The following is a 21,052-nucleotide window of genomic DNA, read 5'->3' as shown; positions in this document are numbered from 1 at the left end:
TGCCAGAGCGGCAGAGAAGCAGGTTCCCTGTGGGGACCCTAATGCAGGACTCAATCCCAGGACTCCTGGATCATGACTTGAGCTGAAGACAGATGCTCAACCACTGAACCACCCAGGTGCCCCATTTGACAGGTCTATATCTCCCCTGCCTCTAATCATTTCTGCAGATTCCTTGTCCTTCCCTTCACAATCGTGCTCTAGCCTTACTGACCTGCTTCCCATTCCCCTTGAACTGTTCTGTCTAACGTGGTCTCTACACACCCTAATCCCCTTTCATAGAATATCATCTTTCACTCTCCCCCTCCATCTGCTTTCCTGTCACTGAAATCTGCCCTTCCCCAACCTGGGTACCTGGCCAAGTCCCATTTATTTTTAGGTTTTAGCAGAGAAAGTCATCCCTGGCCCCTGGAAAGTTTGGGCCAATATAACTCTTCTATGTGTTCCCAAGTGCCTAGTTCTTCCACCTAATTTTATATCTTTATTTGGGTAATGAAGACTCATTCTTTTGTTATAGTCAATTTTCTGACTCACCTACAAGATGATAAACCCAATATAATCAACACTGTTTTCCCATGCCAACAGCTCAATATATATATTTTTAATCAAAAGACTGAACAAATCTAATTGCTAGGTGCTTGAGTCACAATTTCAGCTGAGAATTGAGAAAACTTTAAAAAACCAGAAAGCAACCACATATCCATCAAAGTGTCTCTTATGTTGCTTAGTGGGAGTGTGTATTTGTGCAGCTACTTTGGATAGAGTCTTGTATCCCCAGTAAGCTAGATGTGTGTATGCCTTATGATCTACTGTTTCCACTCCTGAATATGTAGCCAGGAGAGATGAATGCATATACCTACCAACAACCCATATGAAAATCTAGGCATCTCTTTGTAGCCAAAGTCTGAAAGCGCCCCAAATATCCATCAGCAATAGAATAGATAAAGAAACGTGGTATGTTCATACAATGGAAGCCACACAACAACAAAAACAAATGAACTGCTGATACTCACAAGGACATAATTTAATCTCACCGACATGATGTCAACTGAAGGAGATCAGGCTCTCAATAGAGCATATATTTCATGATTCCATGTCTGTGGAGTCCTAAGAACGGCAGGACTCAGCTATGTGATGGAGGTTGGGATGGTGAACATGGGTAGAATGGCAGGGGAGAGGGATCGTCTCTATAGTCAGCAATTACAAAGTGTTGGAAAACCACAGAGTTTCTTCTAAAGCTTCATAACCTTTTTTTTCTATACAAGAAAGTTGGAGTTGCAGGATTTTTCAAATTCATACTTCCCTGTTTCATTCATTTTAGAATTGACATAACTTCTAGAAATGCATTTTTAAAAAAAGATTTATTTATTTATTTGAGAGAGAGAGGGAGAGTGTGAGATTGTGTGTGTGCAAGCAGAGGAAGGGGCAGAGGGATAGAATCACAAGCAGACAATGCAGGGTTTGATCTCACAACCCCGTGATCAAGACCTGGGCTGAAATCAAGAATCCGATGCCCATTCAAGTGAGCTACCCAGGTGCCCCTCAAATGCATTTCTTAAGAAAGGTAGTGTACAGATGATCAATAATCTTTCTCATGTGTAATTAAAATAATTGAGACACTGTGCGAAAGTAGGAGGAAAAGAACCATGGCTGCTGGGGCACCTGGGTGGCTCAGTCAGTTAAGCATCTGCCTTCAGCTCAGATCATGATCTCAGGTTCTGGGATCAAGCCCCACATCTGGCTACTTGCTCTCCCTCTCCCTATACACCCCCCTCCACTTGTGTTCTCTGCAGTCTCTTCCTCAAATAAATAAGTAAAATCTATTTTTAAAAAAAGAACCATGGCCAAAGACCTAATTTCCTTCCTTAAATTCGTTTGTGTGTGCTTTTGATGCTATTAGAAGGAATCAAACAAAAACTTGGAGTTTCCAAATAATGACTGAAGAAATAATTAATTCCTTTAAAAAAGATGATGTAGGGGATCCCTGGGTGGCGCAGTGGTTTAGCGCCTGCCTTTGGCCCAGGGCGCGATCCTGGAGACCCAGGATCGAATCCCACGTCGGGCTTCCGGTGCATGGAGCCTGCTTCTCCCTCCTCCTGTGTCTCTGCCTCTTTCTCTCTCTCTATGTCTATCATGAATAAATAAATAAATCTTTAAAAAAAAAAGATGATGTAAATGATGCCACTTTTACTGCAGGGCCACTGTGAATGGGAGAAGGGAAAATACAGTGAGAAGTTAACAAAAATCTACAATTTGCAAGAGAACTTTCATTTTTCTTTTACATGTTAAGTTTCCAGGGTACCTAGGTGGCTCAGTGATTGAGCATCTGCATTTGGCTCAGGTCATGATCCCGGAGTCATGGGATTGAGTTCTGCATCAGGCTCCCCAGAGGGAGCCTTCTTCTCCATCTATCTATGTCTCTGCCTCTCTCTGTGTCTCTCATGAATAAAAAAAAGGCAAGTTCCCCTAATCCTATTTGTATTTAATTTTTAGTTGTCAATTTATTAGTCACATATTCCTATATATTAGTTTGTCTACTTTCGATGTGGATCAGGCCAATTGGGCAGAACCAGGGATGTCTCTGTAAAAACAGCCCTCCAAAAGCGTCAAAAGACTTAAGCACTGAAAACATTTCAAATATTAATTATTTGTGAAGGTATAATGTACATTCACAGATATTGACATTTGTGGTATGTAATTGCTGCACCTGACTACACTAAAATTTGCTAACAGATGATTTTTTAAAAACAAGTATACCTTGCATTTGTAATCTATGAATTTTAAACACCTGTAGTTTACTTAGTTAATTACCAAGCTCATTCAACACATCTGGCTTCTCTGTCTTTGTGTTAATCAATAATTATTTGATCACAATGTTATGCCTTTTATGCTAATCAGGATTTTGAGACCATAAAATTGTGCTACCTTTGTGTTTCATGCTGGCACTAATGTGTTATATTTATAGTGTAGTGTATTCATAATTCATGCATACATATGCATGTATGCACACATTTTACTTCATTGGTGCAACAGGAAATTTTCTTTTCAATCTGTTTTTTCTTTCTTTTTTTTTTTTTTGCAAAGTTCACTACATGAAAAGAATAACTTTACTTATTTTTAATTGTGGTAGGAAAAATTCCTCATTTAAGAAAAAAATAGATATTTGTTTTAATGTGATAGAATTATTTTTGAAAAATAGAAGGAAAAGTAGTTGTTCCTTTTTTGAAAGGTATTTGGATAAATAGAACAATATTGGTCTCGCTGACCTATGAATGTGGCTGCTGATGTGGTTTAAAACCCTCTACAAAAGAAGACTATTTTTCTTAATTGCTTCCTTTGCTGAAATAATTGTGAAGGCTGGAAAGAGGTCTGATTAATTGCAAACTTGGATGTGGTAAAAACCTCTCTGGCAGGTTCTTATCTATCACCATCAATCTCAGATTGCACAGTAACCATCTTGGAAGCCTTGCAAGAGGCAGCCTCTTGGGATGTGGAAGTTTCAGAGACAGTGACTTAAATACAACCCTGGTTGGATATTCACTGTAGCAGGGGGATGTTTATTAACCCATTCTTATTGCTTGACTCCTCATTAGGATCTTTAAAGTTCCACACAAATCTTTGTGTGTTTATGTGTGTGGCAGTGTTATGCACTGTACCGTGGGGAGGAGCTGAACTGAGAATAAAAGCCCACCTCTGCCCCTTTGTAGCTATTTTCACTTTGAAATATTGTTCCCCTTTATATCTCCCCAGATCCTTTGATATGACCACATGTCATCATACCAAGTTTGGACATGCCTCATGCCAACAACAGTTCTATCTATGCCCTTCATCTAAACAGGATTAAGTTAGCACCAGCCAGATATTCCCCAAGTTGTACAAAGTCCAGTGGCCACAAAGGAGTTACCTAAATAATGGACATATTGTTTCATTTTCTTACTGTTTAATTCTTTTAGGAATAATGCTATTTAAGATCATTTCCTTTTTTTTTTTTTTTTTTTAACCCCACAGCTATCATGGAAGTATCTGTTCTGGGGTTTTAAGGATCTCAGGGTGCTTCTAAAACATTAATTAATTCGTATTAGAAAGTGAATTCTTACTAGCAGTGAATAATCCCAATAATTTTAATGACCCTAAATGAAGTAAAGATTATTTTCAGCTCTCCTTAGGTAAAGTTGCAGTTGTAATTTTCCAAAGATATTTAAGTCCCTTACAATTTGCTAATCATGGGGAGAAATAGATTTTTTTTTCTTTATAGATAACTACTTTTATTTTATTTTAAAGATTGTATTTATTTATTCATGAGAGATAGAGAGAGAGGCAGAGGGAGAAGCAGACTCCATGCAGGGAGCCCAACGTGGGACTCGATCCCGGGTCTCCAGGATCACGCCCTGGGCTGAAGGTGGTGCTAAACCACTGAGCTACCCGGGCTGCCCAGATGGCTACTTTTGAATCAAACTATCTAACTTGTCCAAAACATACCTAGCCTCTTTTTCTCTAAGGACCTAGATGAAGACACATACTATTAAACAAAGTAGAAAACCTCCTCTCCTTCACAATTCTGCCTACATCCACTAAACAGTTCTCCTACCAGGAGCTGGGATTATTTCCATGGGGGTGGGGGGGAACTTCAGGGATCTTCAGGGATGCTGGTAATTGCTGTGACTCCACCTTTGCAATGACTGAAGGAGTAACTAACAGTATGAGGCCACAAGTGTGTGTCTATGCTTGCTTTATTTCTTTTCTGTCTAAACACAAAAGTCCAACAGTGTAGGTTTTCTCCTGTGAACACAATAATTTCACTATACTTATGGAACATTATAAATTTAAACCTCTTATTAGGTCACAAGATTTTCTCTGAGAATCACTGCATAACTTTTTCCTTGCTCGGCCCTTTAACAGAAAGACTGTTTACAAGCACTGTTCTCTACCCATCATATGGCAAAAAAAGTTCATACTTTCTTAATTAGCACTTTATAATCCCAAATACCTAGTCTATATTAATTATATTGCAAAACAAAGCTCTTTAGAACTATTTTAATTCAGAGCCAGTTATGCAGCCCTTATATGACTCACACAGACTGCTATATTTTTCCTGTAAGAACGATGCTTTGAATATCTCGTCAACCAGTGCTAAGGCCTGATGGCATCTTCTATGTTATTTGAGGATAAGAATTGTGCATCAGAAGCTCTGTGCACACTGAAAGGCCAAGGTTTGGAGAAGTGAAGGCTGGTTCAATCAGTAATCAGAATATGCCCGCACCATCCCTGAGGCTGGAAAAAAAAAATCATTCACCAAGGGTCCAGTTCTTTTTTCTCAGAGTCTGGGAATTAGAGATATGGTTTTTGAGGAAGTCTAGCACTTTTTAAAAAGTTAGTTTGGAGACTTTCTAGAAACAGATCAAACAGAAGAAGATTCTTTCTTTTTACTGTCACATCTGTCATTCCTTTAAAAGTCTGTTTCCTCAGTGAAGGGCACTGTTTCCAAGGGCCGTGTTTGGTAGAGGGAGAAGAACCTGGAGCATTGAAAGCAGAAGTTGCACCTCCAACCTACTAAGTGAGGCTAGAAAGGCACAGTTGGCCCGGCATTCTCATCATAGTCTCGCCAGTAAGAAGAAGAAAGCAAAAACTCAATTTCCAGAGCAGACTATTGGCTGACTACTTTTTTTTTGTTTTGCTTTAAACCTTTAATCAGAGGAGAATTGAAATAGAAAAGTCACTTGCATTATCTCTCCATCCTTCAGGAGTTTAATTTTCATTTATGTGCTTAACATTCTCTAATTTCAGGTCATGTGCTGGGTCACCTGTAATACTTTAAGCAAGTTAACATAAAATTTCTATTTCAACTTAAAAGTCCAGGTAGTTCCCTTATGCTTTACAATTGAGGCAATCCTCAGGGAAGAATTAGGCTGTCTGGTACATCTGCCTCTGTTGGGGAACATTATACATTTATATTTCCAGCTTCTAGATGTGACTCTGATAAGGGGTCTGTGACCCCATGTGTCCATACAGACCTCCCCATAAAAAAAGGCACCAGAATTGGTGAACACATGTGACATAAATGCTGAAAGGACAGAAATCTTCCCAACAATCCTCTTTCCGTGATGTCATGTTCTATCAGAGACCAGCATGTGCTATTATGTGGCCCTTGGTAAGGTTCCAAGAAGAAGGGGAAGAGCAGATGCATAACACATACCAGAGGCGTTTTAGGTAAGGATGGACTGACATCACATAACTTAGAGGAAGTACAGTGAAATAAAAGGTTGCTGAAAAGATAACAGCCACCTTTTTTTTTTCTTTTTAAAGATTTATTTATTTTTCTGACAGAGAGGAGCAGGAGGGGCAGAGTGAGAGAGAGAATCCTGAAGCAGCTCTCTACTGAGCTTGGAGCCCCATCTGGGGCTCAATCTCATGAGCCTGAGGTCACGACCTGAGCCAAAATCAAGAGCCAGATGCTTAACTGACTGAGCCACCTAGGCATTCCAGCAGCCACCTTTTCTGGTGGGCATCATAATATGGGGAACTTCCTTCCTTTTCTCCACTTTGTCCAGAATCTAAACAGTAGCTTCTCTTTCAGCCATTCGCCAGATGGGACCGCTTTGCAGTGGGAACTCAGGTAACTTGATGGCATGGGTCATCTTGGCTTTGAGGAGTAGTGTGTGAAAAAGGACTAGAATAAAAAAGGGAGAAGAAGGATATGCTGCCATTGTCAGAGAAAGATCACCTGGGTGGATGCAGGAGAAAAGAGAGTTTTATGGGGACCTTCAGTAAACCTGGAATCAACAGGTCAGAGCCATGCATTAGATAAAATTAACGAATGATGGAATTTAAATTGCAAGATAATAAATAATTCCATTGAGAATTTGTGTAGCTATTTAATAATTCATAGTATTCTCTGGTTATTTATTTTACTCATGCCCATGAATACTACTCTCAAATTCAGATAGCTTATAATAGAATGCACTACACAATGCATATTTATTTATTAACATTTAGAAATAAAGACATTCCTATCATTTAATATGAATGTATAAATGTGTTAGGGCCCTCAACTCATCATAAAATACCAGGAATTGTTACTGAAAACATTCTGGGCATTTATGTAATGATTCTCAGTATTGAATAAAGAAAGTTCTATATTGGGGATATGTAAATTACAGCTTCTTAGTTTAATAAATACTTAATTTGGTCATAACTATACAGAACATGAAGGCTTTGGTTTAGTGTTTGTGTATGAATTGTAATAATTTTTTGCTGGGTCAATTCTTATGTTTAATAGAAATGTGTGCAGAGGATTAAAGAGAGTGTCAACAACCCACAGCATTAGCGCTGATGATGGTCAAAACTTACCCACGAGGCAAAACATAAGGTAAATGGATTATTTGTGAACACTTTGCTAAGATTGAGAACAAAGATGCTCAGAGTAAAAAACAAACACAAACAAGACCTCCGCTGACTATAGGACAATGATTCATAAGATTAGCTCATCCCAGAACTCTTTAAGCCTTCTCATTGTGGACTAGAGTCTCAAAGCCTCACTCCCAAGAAAATCTAATCAAGCCCCTAATCAACACAGAATTGCTGGGGAACAGAATTGGAGAATTTTTTTTTCTATTTTTTTTAGGCTAGTTGCTTCTGATAGTTCCTAGATTTTTAATGAAGTGATGGCAGATGCTCCCTGCCTTTCTTCCTTACCTGTGCTCCGGGCTCCACACCTTTCCACACACACCTCTTATCTCACAAGTAGGAAAAGCAGAAAGACATGGAGAAGACTGTAGAGAGCTCAAGTTGGGAGAGAGGAAGGAAAGGGAGATTCCATATTACACACAGGTTAGATATAACATTGCAGAAATTCTGGGGACCATCCTATGCCTAACATTTACCTGAAAAGCAATCATAATGCTTGGTCTTTCTGATCTTCATTTGTTTTTCTTTCTGATCTTCTGAGATGGGACTGGCAGTAGGCATGCCTACTCAGTGACATTTGTCTATTGTTTTTGTCCAGCCTTGGACACAGCCAGTCCACAGCCAGGAGTACACGTACTCTTTTCTACTAAAGTGATTCTGGCTTTGTAATTAGAGTACCCCATGAATTCAGATCCTAGCTGCATCAAAAACAGAAAAACTGCCACTATTGGCATAGCTATGTGTCCCCATCTTGCTCTTTGGCCCTTTGCACACTGTAGTATATTTGGCTTTTTATGGTGGTCTTGCCTACTGATTTTATGTTTCTCAAGAGCTGGCATGGATTCATTTTTACATACATAGTACCTAACACAGGGCTAAACATACAGAGGGTAAGTAATAAATGTTCATTGATGAATTATTGGTTCTTAAATAAAATGAATAAGATGCACACTTTAAAATCAAATGGTCAATTTTTTAATCTACTAAAGAGTTAAACATAAAATATAAACTATAGAAGCCTTACAGAAAACAAACACAAATATATATCTTAGGATAAGCAAAGACTATACAAACAAAAATAGCAAAGGAAAGGAATGATGAGGAATAGGTATAAAAAATTTGCCTTTGATGACAGCTAATGAGAAAAATTGGCACTGGATTTGAGAGTTGACTATTTCCACCTGTGTTATGCTAAGCTTTGAAAAATGGTTTTGCCACAATTGAGTCTTTTCAACCACACTATTAAAAGGAAAAATATTCCTGTAAACAACACTATGTTTACACAGATGAATTAGTTTAATGCATTAAGGAAAAAGGCTACATGAATTTAACGAGATGCATTAAGATGTCTTTTTAAAACTTACCAATAAATAATTGGTTTGACTGTATTTTTCAGAGTTTAGTCAATTAACCTTGGGTCCCTTAGGTGTGGTCCTAGGATTAAAGTACTAGGGAATTACATTGCTGTAAAATATATACAGTTTTACAGCTCTATAAGGATATAACAAGAAATGATCTCTCTATTTACCACAGCCCTTTTCACTCAGATTGTTTTACAAGTAGTATGTCATACTAACCAAGAAAATGTACAATTATATGTCAAGGATCTTAAGCAATAATTGAGAAGAAGTCATACTCTGAAAAAGTTACAAAATTTATTGTTTTACCTTTAATTTTTGCCACCTGATTGATTCACCATCACAAAGATTTAGAGGAGTAAATTATTGTTTGTCTAGTAAAATTAAAAGGTCTGAAATTCTATTTACAAAGCCTATTTTCCGTGTCCATACAGAAACACATATTTTTTTTAAAGATTTTATTTATTCATTTGAGAGAGAGCGAGAGAGCACAAAAGGAGAAGAAGAAGCAGACACCCCATTGAGCAGGGAGCCCCATGCAGGGCTGGCTCCCAGGACCCTGAAATCAGGACCTGAGCTGAAGGCAGATGCTTAACCAACTAAACCATCCAGGTGCCCCTAGAAACACATATTTATAAGAAAGCAACAAAACTAAATACTTAATAAGAACTTTAATCTGTGTATAAATATTGAATACCTTAAAAATTAACTTGACTAATTTAGAATTCAAAATTAGCCCTTGATCAAATTAGCTGGATAATGTTTATCATTATTTGGTATAAAAAAAGATACAACTTTAATTATAATAAAGCATATAACATACAATAAGACACACAACTTTTTTTAAAGACTTATATTATGATGTCAATTATATTAGGCAGAAAACACTAATTGATGAAGCAAAGAGTAAAGTGTAGGCATGCTAAAAAATCACTTTTCAAATCTGAGAAGTTAATGTGTTATAGGGAATATCCTAAAGCTTCTAAGAAAATTACTCAGTGAAGTATATTGAAAATATAATAAAAGACTTTGGCTAGAAAATAAATATCCTCTCTATAGATAAATATGGTTATTTAGTAAAGGTCATAGGATTACTGACTTATGGTCTCTTCACATTTCATATTCTGGGTGTGGAACTACTTTTAGCTGAAGTCAAACTTCCATTTGCAGTAAAATTCAGTGCTACCTCGTGATTAAATGTTCTTTTGCTACAGCAAATTTTTTTTTTTTTGCTACAGCAATTTTTAAAGTAGAATTGAAGCTATGATAACTTAAATGTGGATAGAGCCTCCTTACTAATTTTGGATATCAGATACAGTATCAGTGGCAGGTTAATTTCTAGGTAAGTTTCGTCCAGCTTCTAGAGATTATTCCTAATAGTTTTTATTCTCTAAGTTTTTTTTTTTCAGAGAATTCCAGTCTCTAGGCCAAAGGGAGCAGCTCCCCATGTATCTATCAGTGTTCTGATGCTAGCTCTTTATTTTTTTTTTTTTTTTTTTTTTTTTTTTTTTTTTTTTTTTTTTTTTTTTTTTTTTTTTTTTGATGCTAGCTCTTTAGAATGACATTAATCTCTATGCCACAAATTCATGTATTTTTTAATCTGCTTCAAGAACAAAAAGGATATAATGGCCCATTAGGAAACATTAAATCTTGATCATTTTGTTAATGTTCTCACTAATATGTGTTCTATAAAGTTGCTCACTTTTAGAACTAAGATTCTAGTGTCATGGGTTAATGAGCCACATAGCTTCTAATGTTGTACATCTGCCATTAATCCATTATCGGAAAAGGACTAATCTATGGCCCTAGCAGATGGATCAGAAGTCCTGTAGGGGTAAATTAACCCTCATCCTTTACTGCTGGGTCTTACAGTTTTACAGAGCATTTTCATATCCTATCATATTTGCTTCTTAAAACCGTTCTCTGAAGTCAGGGAGATAGTGAATTATTATTACCATTTGTTTGAAGAGTCTGGCAGGCAAGCATAGCCTCTTGTATATCTTTGACCAAAAGAGGACTGTGTGTGGGGGTCTCTTACTGAGAAGGTCATTGGCTGACTGCAGTATCTGAGCTGGGAAGAGAACATAGGAGGTCAGTCCAAATAAGCCTCGGTGACCTAGCCCTGATCATTGAATTAGGAGTCAGGGTTTCAACCAAACAGCAGTTATGCTGCAGAGGAGGGAGGCACACTCAGGTGCTGACATGCTGCTTGCCTATTTCCACTAGGGCTTATGTCAAGTTATTTGGTGCACCAAGGCTAACAGCTTCCATATCATATTCACAGGAGATCAGAAAGGTTTCTGAGACCTGTTCCTTTGTGCTCACTCCTGCATGGCCCCGTACTTCAGGGTTGATGACTCTACCCTCCACTGTGGAGTGCCCTGGCTGTTGGGCTAAGGTTGAATCTGTTATACTGTCTGGTGACTCTTAAGAAAGGCCTTGAAACTCAACTCCCTCTGGTATAGGTGGGAGAAAATTAGTTACAAGGACTAAGAATTTTCTTCAGATCTCGGAGAGTACTATCAATTCTTTTTCTGAACGTTGTCATAACAGAGTAACAAGAAAACCAGTGATGACAACAACCGCTAACACATCTGGCACTTATAATGTGCCAGCCACGGTTCTCAGCACTTTACATATTTTAATTGACTTAATCCTTGCAACAACCCCTGGAGTAGATGCTGTCACACTGCTGAAACTGCGGAGGAGCTAACAGGCACTAGGTTATGAAGCCTGGCCTGTTTCCAGTCCTCAACCAACACTGTGTCATTCTCAGATATATTTGAATATACTTGGGTTTATTTTCAGATCACTTAAATAACTTGCTTTAATTGGTAGCCTTTAAGGGGCAGACCTGATTTTGGAAGGTGGACTGACATGGCAAAACAGAGACCTGCTAATAACCTGGGTCCTTGATGACATTACTGCATCAGCCACCTTTTGAAACCTGTTCTACTTCTGGGGTTTGGCATGCAAAGGCTAGATGCTCTTCACATCTACAGCGCTTGAGTCAGGATTTCTGTTACTTCCATCATCAATTTTTCCAAGTGATCCAAGAGTCCTACCTTAGCACCAATTATAGATGCAGCGACTTGTGTCTGAGTTTTGGCCTTGTGATTTGGGGTCAGTTATTTTTTTTTCCTTTGAGGGAAAGCATCCTTTCCCTTTTTCATTTATAGAAAGGGAATGATCACAGCACCTACTTCATCTGTGTGGTGAGGATCACATGATATACACAAAGCACTTTAAACAGTGCCTGACCCAAGTAGAGTTTGTATTCACTAACATGTAGTGAATATTAGTTTTTTAAATATTATATTATTATTGCTTTGTTATTAATCCTTGACATTTTTCTAATCTGTAAAATGTGAATAGCAATAAATTTATAGGGCTGTTATGAGATACAATGAAAGAACTCACTTATGGTGTTTAGCAGAATATCTGACATGCGGAAAATGTCCAATAGATTTTCGGTATTTTTCTTTCCAATTAATTTTTTATTTTAATCAAAATAGTGTACATATGGTGTAAAAGATAAAATAATGCAAGTCTTATAATGAAAAAGGGGTCCTTTGTATTTTATGAGTTAAATCTATCAAAACATTTATTTTTCCTAAAAAACCCCCCTATGTACATTAAAAAATAATACTGTCATCTTTTGTGTAAAGATTTACTCCTTCAATAAACCAGTTTGAATACACAAACTTCATATTTTTCATTTTATAAATGAAAACCAATTACAGTCTGTGCAAGCTGTTACATAAGAAATGCTATGCTATTATATAAGCAATTGGTCTCTTTCTAAAATGAAAAATGGAGACATGTCTGGAAAATTATATTGCTTGCTGATCCATAAAGTTGTATAGATCAAATATCCAAGTACAAAAATTAAATATCTAATACTACACCCCTAAGGAAATATTATACTATCTGGATAAACTGAAACCCTGATCTATCAAAATCTAGTGGTTTAATTCCAGTCGCAAGACATATTAATAATAGCAACCTGATTCTAAAAAGATTCCAAATACATTACAATTAACTTTCTAGCCCTCTCAGAAACTGATGAAGCTTTATACAGAGCAATAAACTAAAACTCCATTTGCATTATTAAATTTTGTAATAGAATGAGGGATTCTATATATTAAAGTCATATTTAGTGACACATATAAATCATAGAACTGTTCACTTCAATCTGTTCTTGATTTAGGAGCTAACAAATCTTAACCTATAAAATTCATTTGGGGGACATTCCTAGTAATTTAATGATATCCAATTTATAATAGACATGCTGTGTAACAAAATACTAACATTAATCTCAGTGATTATTTGTGACATTGTGCCTTCTCAATAAATATTTGTTGAATAGGTAAGAACACAGGAGTTGATAAAATGCCCACTTACAATGTTGTCAACTTTTTCCAATACAGATTTTTAAAGAAACTTATGAGCTATCTATATGTTTCATTATTATAGGGGAAAAGAGTTACTTAGTTTTATTAATTTGTCAAATATATCAATCTGTAGTATGTGAAAGTGCTGTAGTACTGTTTTGGATACGTTCAAAGCATTCAAATGCCAGTTTAGTGTCTACTATTTGCAAGACATTGGTATATACTGTGAGAGAGTCAAAAATAAAAATGATACTATATTGGGCTCTTTTTAAGATAAGGTACTGAAAACACACTTACAAAAACAATAGTAAAGAGGAGCCTGGGTGGCTCAGTCGGTTAACTAGTGGACTTTAGCTTAGGTCATGATCTCAGGGTCCTGGGATTGAGCCCCAAGTAGGGCTCAATGCTCAGCAGGGAGTCTGTTTGAGGATTCTCTCTCTCCCTCTCCTTCTACCCTTCCCTCTGCTCTCATTCTCTCTCTCACTTAAATAAATAAAATCTTTTTTTAAAAAGCCCAAACTATATTTTAAAGACATAATCCACAAGGATGAGGCAAATATGAGAGGAGGCAAGGCCACACAGCTTTGAAAGGTAGAAGCTAATGGATAAGCGGGAATTGATGGCAGTAGGAAAGATAGGGACAGACTCAAGTTATACTCGTAAAACCATAAAAAGCATCCATTATTTCAGAAATGGAGGCAAAACGGGGTGGTTCTGAACTTAGGCAAGCTGGGTACTATCTGTTTGAGAACTAGTTAGACCTCCTGTGTCTTCTCCTCCTCACTGCTGTGTGCCCCTCCCTCCCTTAGTCTGGAGATGTATTTCCCGGAGAGGAAACACAGAAGCTTGTGAGCAAGCAAGTGCTACTCACAGTTGAGGGTGTATGTGCCATGCCGTGACAACAACATGGGGATTAAGAATCAGAGGTATACCAAATGAATGCAAAGACCCCTGGCCTCTGCCCCTAATTGGCTCTCAAGATGCTGGGCTCTGAGATCCCTTCCCTCTAGATACAGATTGGAAGATTCTTCCCTGAAGAATTTATTTATTCCAAAGCAGAAAAGACAAAGACACTGATGGCTGGAATTCCCCAACAAATGGTCCCCACAGGCCAATTTATAGTGTGGCTCTGAACTGAGGAGCCCCATGACGTGCTCAGGTGGCCAGTAAGGTTTAAAGCCCTCCTTCAATCATGCACAGAAAGCCAAGGATGAGAAATACTTGAGGAAAGACTTTCAAAGGTAAAGAGTCAAGCTTACGAACTGGGGAAAAAGAAAACAACCCAAAAAGCAAAACAACTTCAAGGAAACAGATCATGCAAGGAAAAAAAAATACTTAAAAAAAAAAAAACCCAAACTATTGGGAAGACAAAATTACAAGCCAAAATTAGGATGCTGTTAATGCAGAACATTCAAATTTAAAAAGAGCATTTGATATGAGAAACATAGTAGCACCTGTGAAAATTCACTGAAAGGACTGGAAGATAAAATTTTCAGAAATCTCCCTGGAAGTAGTATGAAAGGACAAAGAGATGGAAAATAGAGAAAATCAAGAAACTTGGCAGACTAGCCCAGAATACCCAATGTCTGAGTGATACAGAATCCTGTGAGAAGTTCAGGACACAGAACATGGAGGGGAGAAAATGATTAACAAATGATTTTGAGGATATTTACATAAAATATAGGTCATACATTTCCAGAAAGAGAGGGTCTGCTAAGTGTTCAGCATGAGATGGCCTTATTTGTGAAGAGCTTTTCCTTTCCCAGAACTTAACCATTCCTAGATCTGGCGATGCCCTAAAAGGCCTTCTAGAATCCCACAAGCCAGACCCTGATTCAACTCTTTCAGGTGCCTTGAAATATGAAAGACTAAATTCTGGAAAGCTGGATGATAATTTAATGAAAAAATAATAAGGCACTGTAAGAAAAATCCCTGAATAGTATCATATGTTTAACAAGCATATTAAAAATCAATAGTGGGAGGAATTTCTCCATAATGTCATATGTACACAACTTCTTAGAACATACATTATCTATGTAAAACTGTGATGTGTCTTCTGGGCTATTAACTTCTATTAAAAAGGTATTCCATGGCTCTGAACCATGCCAGCTGTGTCAAAGAAAAATGGATAATTCTTACAGTCTTTCATTCCATTTGACCAAATCATTGTTCTCAGCAACAAATGAGCCATACAATATGTTCTTTAGAACTTTTAGACCCTTTAACTTTGAATTCAAAATAAAAATTTTCCTAAACAGAGCATTAAAATAAGAGTGGCAAGGATAATCACTGTTTAACTTCTTAGATTCCTTCCATTCACCATCGATTCACTCAACAATTACTTAATTCATCCCTACTTTTGCAAGTTATGCTCTAGCTGTTAAAACTATACAGAAATCAATGAAAATCTTTGGTCAAGATGGTGGTTTGAACAAATATATATACTTTAGTTCCCTTTTCAAAACTCATTAAAATATCAGTAAGGATTTTAAGAAAAATGGATAGGCATACAGGGCTGAGTCAGGCTGTACCTTCTATGTGGGCTACAAGACTCTCCTATGGAATATCTGACTAACTGAAGAGTCAAATCTATCACCTTGGTGTGAAGGGGCAGCAAAGAAGACCACAGCATATGTTGAAAGTTTTGAAGCAATCCCTCTCCCAACTTTTTAAAAATATTTAATTTATTTATTCATGAGAGACACAGAGAGAGGCAGAGACCTAGGCAGAGGGAGAGGCAGTGAGCCTGATGCAGAACTCAATCCCGGGACCCCAGGATCACGACCTAAGCCAAAGGCATCAAGATGCTCAACCACTGAGCCCCTCAGGTAGCCCCCTCTCCCAACTTTTAAAAATAAGGGTACAATTAAGGATCATTAGACATTTGAATAAAGCCCCTAAGAGAGGAGATAGAGACCATAGCAAATAGAGGAAAAACCAAAGTAGTTGTAAGAAACAAACACCCTGATGGCAAAGACAGCTCTCTTTCTCGAGAAAAGACTATCATTTGTATCCACAGAAAGCAGAAAGGAAATGTCAAAACTACAAAGTAAAGATTTTGTAAAAAAGGGAGAATTTAGGGGGGAAATGATATTCTGAATACTTAAACTACTATGCTGTACACAAAAAGCTCATTTAGAAATGCTTGAAAATAAAATCAAAGAAGTTCTTCAGAAACTGGAAAGTTTAAAAAGTTCAGGAAATTAAATATCTGTACTTTACCACATGTCGCTCTCTGAATACCATTTTTATAGCCATAATAAAATAAACATTGAATAATAAAAACAATAAAATAAGATAAAACAAGATGTAACAAAATTCACTTTGTTAATTTATAAGAGTAGATGTAAATGCCTATATTTAGTGATTGTCTTGTGAAATGGTCTGTTGCTCTTAAAAATCCAAATTAGAGAATGATATTGTTGAAAGGAAGGTGAGAGTTTGCTTCAGAGCATACCTTATGCACAAGATGACCAAAATAGTGGATATTAGGAAATTAAACAACCAAAATAGTGGATATTAGGACTTACTTAACTGTGGTTTTAGGTAATATATTTTTAATAAATTAAAGTAATGAATGTATGTACTCCTTGCAAGGTAGAAGCAATTAAATTTAGTAGCTCTGTCATGGAACAATACCCCTGTCCCCCAAGCTCCCAAAATAATGAGTTCCTTTGGAATATATTATCCTAATGGTACTCATTCTCATGATGTTACAGAATGAAAGGAATGAAATATTGGTGCAAATGGAGGCAATCAATGCTGACAATTTGATTCAGTGCAGTATAATTCCCTGTGGTTTTATTTTTAATTCTTTTGTTATTATGTGGCTTCACTGAAGTTTACATTGATATGCTGTGGTGTCTTAATAGCTATTAAATTTGACTCAGAAATAAAAAATGAAACAATCAGCCCAAATTTCCCAGAACAAGATTCCGGACATAGAACTTTAAATATTGTTAAGTGGGTTCTACAATGACAGAATTATTTACAAGACAAATAGAAAATCGAACCATCTAGAATTTTCAAAAAGAGATCTGTGAATAACGATAGAACTTGGGTGACAATTTACAAGAGCCATTAAAATAAAGTGCTGGTCCCTGACCTCTAAGCTGCAAAATGTAAACCGTCTAAACTCCAAAACCCATGTTCAGTCATCAGTATTCATCTTTGGTATTACAAATAAGATGATTATTGGTTTGATCAGAAAATGAAGTTTCCACAGGTATTTTTTCTTTCCATACACACTATCTGCCTAAGAATCTAACTTTCAAGGCTATAATAACCAAACATTTGCTTCTAAAATGTCCACAATTTCCAATTTAAAATACTTTCCGAATGCATTTGACATGCACCCTTTTTTAAACATTATAATTGTATGCTCTCCTGTCTTTAATTGAATGATTTCTGAGTGGAATGATGCCAATAATTTTGATTTAGAAGTTGTCTATATGGCAAATATAATACACAGCTGATACCTTCAAATTCTAAAACGAGCATACGTAGCCATGGTGGAGCTGAAAAATGCATAGTTTTATTTGATATTCTACATTCACTCAACTCCTAACCGTCTTTGGTTACAGGCCTTCAAGTGCCCAGACTTGTGTGTATTATCCAGAGGAACAAAGTATGGCCACTGACCTAGAGATGTTTATAATCTAGACACGAAGACAAGCATGTAAAGAATTAGATCTATCCATACAGAGAAAGCTCTATAAGTCGCGCAAGCATACGGCTGCTATTAGCCAATTGGGTACATTAGGAATTTGAAGAAAAAGATGCACCTGTGGATGGATGCAACTCTGTGCATCCTGTACACATGGGGTTAAGTGGAGACCACTGCACACAGCTCTGTAAGCTAGTGCTTTGGAACTGCGACAGGAACATCAATTCCAAATGGACATGCATGGAGAGGCTTCCAGGAAGAGGTGGCATTTGAATTTGCAAAGAGCCCAGGAAGTACAGTGTGTTTCTCACTCTGGCCCATCTCCAAATGATGGAAACAGGGTACCAGAGACTCATTTTGAAGAAAGCTAATTTGAATAGCTGAGATGATTATACCCTTCACATGAGTTTTCCACTTAGGACTCTGCTGCATATGCCTCTGCAAGCATAGCGTCCCTCAGTTACTCAATGCTGAAAATAGGATTGGATTTTTTTATTTCAATATAGACTGAGCATAGGAGTGATAGTAAATCACTGATCTGATCTGGGAGGAGTCTCACTTGATTCGCATTTAACTGGCCGCCAAATTTTTCAGCTGTCCATCCATTTGAGGGACCCCCTGTGTTTCCACAACCCATAAAACATGTAATGACTAAATCTGAGATTATTCTAATTGAGAGTTAGAAAGCATGACTAAAGGATATGTGGCCACAGTAAACTGTTGGATACAGGCTGTGGGTTTCTGGCAAATGGTTAGTTATGTGGAGTAAAGAGGTGAACATCAGACCCTGCACCAAACGAAGATGCCATTGGTCTGATGCCATGTTTTGAAATGCCCAGATGGCCAAATCCTAACATCTATTGCATTAGAGCAGGATTATGAATCAAAATGAGAGAAAAGATAATTGGGGCCAAAAAGTGGTTATAGTACAGTGATAAAAAGCTTACAATCTAAGCAACACACAGGGATTAATAAAAGGTAAATCTGGCTGGATTTAATGCTGACCTTCAACAAAATAATTTACTTTTTAGCAACCACAGATGGGTTTATAGGAGAAAAGACTAGCTATGTATAATTTTACAGCTAAGATAAAGGATCTAAATGCAAACATAATATTTAGAAATAATTTGTTTCTGGCCAAGAGCACCATGGAGCAGTTAGGGTCCATAAAGTAAACAGATGGAAGACAATTGTGTAAAAATATAGTATTTTTCAGTTTGGAAAATATGGTCTGATGATGATTTATTTTATTTTTCCTGTAACAGACAAAGTCTAGCATCTTCAGATTCGAAGATTCGATCAACAGCACAGAAAACAAAACAGTTAATTGGTTGTTGTTAAAAAGATGCTACCATAAAATTCTTAAAAAAAAAAAAAACTGAGTAAACACAACATGTACTTGAGATCCCGTATTGGAGTGTTTTTTTGTTGTTGTTGTTGTTGTTGTTGTTGTTGTTGTTGTTTTGTTTTTTAGAGGAAAAGAGAGAGACTTCCAAGGAGGCTCCACACTCAGCATGGAGCCCAACGTGGGGCTCAATCCCAAGACCCTGAGATCATGACCTGATCTCAAATCAAGAGTTGGACGCTTAACCGACTGAGCCACCCAGGTGGCCTTGTACTGGAGCTTTTTAATATAGAATTTTTTTTTAAAGATTGTATTGATTTATTCATGAGATACAGAGACATAGGCAGAGGGAGATGCGGGACTCTATCCCAGGACCCCAGGATCACGACCTGAGCCAAACACAGATGCTCAACCACTGAGCCACCCAGGCACCCCTACACCTGTTATTTTTGCATCTCCATTTTCTTTGCCAAAGGTGATGATTAATAGGCGATTCAAGGTTTAAATAATACATGTCTACCAAATTGACCATTCTGATTGAATTAGGGGATGAATGGGAAAAGAGATTATATTTCTGGGAGTCTGCACAGTATTTCATAGTTCATAAAACACTTCCATATTTGAGTGAAATTATCCTGAGGCCGTTCTGGAAAATACCATTTCTTCTTTTTTAGCTAAGGCAACTGCAATGCGGAGTTGTAACAACCTGCCCCAAACTTGCTGCGTTTAAGCTGCAGACCTGGTTTTAGCTTGGTCTTCGGGTTCCTTGTCTAGTCCTTTCTTTTACTCTGTGCACCTTCTCTGAATTATTAAGCAGATTCAAACCAAAAAGCTGCTCCAGAGATTTCTTCTCCTCCCCTGCAGAAGCACACCCTGAAGTTGAATGTTTTAGTGTAGCAGAGAAGCAGGCTAAACTACTTAGCATTCTGAATTTCAAAGTCGCCACCAAGTAATTAAATAACCAAATTAAAAAATATATATCACTCTAAAAACATCAAGATTCTAAGTCATAATTCATAAGCTACCTGTTTTCCTACTCTGAATAGTAGATAGCTTCAAGTAGCATAAAATATTGTGAATTTACCATTTCGTGGTACAGCTCCTCACTAAGTACTCACAATTTCAGGAATGTTAATAACAGCCAAACAAATGTGAAGATTTTCCTTTAATCATACCAAAAGATGGGACAGAATGAATAAGCAATGGAAGAAGGAGGTTAAGGCTTTTGAAGATCTTAAGTTCAACTACGAGACCCTCCTTCTCTCTCCCCCACCCCACAAAGGTAGGAAAGTGAATGGAAGAGAAGCAGATATTTAGAAGAATTTGATATTCAGGGTTTCCCAATTAGTTACAGCAGCGATCATTTAATCAGAGTTTCTATAGCATCAAAAGCAGTTTATTTCATTAGCATTAATTCCATTTTGAAGGGCACTGCCAATTAAAGATGTTTTTAATTGATCATCATTCATGGTTTAATATAGATTCTCAATATAATTGATTTAGGATGAAAACCATAATTATAGAGAAATCTGGCAATGTGCTTTATAATAATGCAGCATATCATACTGATTTTCTTGAACTTGTTTGACATTTTTTGAACAGCTTTTGTGGGGCTATATCAAATGAATTTTCTAATTTTCACAAAGCAGGAAGTGAAATTATGGAAATCATTGATGTGTATCTTGAAAAAGATTTTAGGATAAATGATTAAGAAACGATGTGCCAATATCACGAGGAAGGCCACAAGGAATCTGGCATGTATCTAATGACAATATCGTATCAGGATTTATTTCTTTGATGGGGGTAGTAGAGGGCAAATGCAAAGAAAGAATTGTTTAGAGCTTGTTCTTAAGTTGGCTAATGTTAGGCAATATTCTACTTCTTAAGG

At 37.1% G+C, this 21,052-nt stretch overlaps 1 protein-coding gene across 3 annotated transcripts in view; it reads right to left on the bottom strand.

The window, feature by feature from the left end:
- NKAIN3 (sodium/potassium transporting ATPase interacting 3) overlaps positions 1–21,052 on the bottom strand; it is a 612,786-nt gene that overhangs the window by 165,984 nt on the left and 425,750 nt on the right. The gene's annotated exons all lie outside the window — the stretch shown is intronic.

The sequence above is a fragment of the Canis lupus genome, chromosome 29, assembly GCF_003254725.2.
Source record: "Canis lupus dingo isolate Sandy chromosome 29, ASM325472v2, whole genome shotgun sequence".
Taxonomy (NCBI): Eukaryota; Metazoa; Chordata; class Mammalia; order Carnivora; family Canidae; genus Canis; species Canis lupus.
Note: the sequence above shows the minus strand (reverse complement) of the source record. Positions and strands in the feature narration are given on the sequence as shown.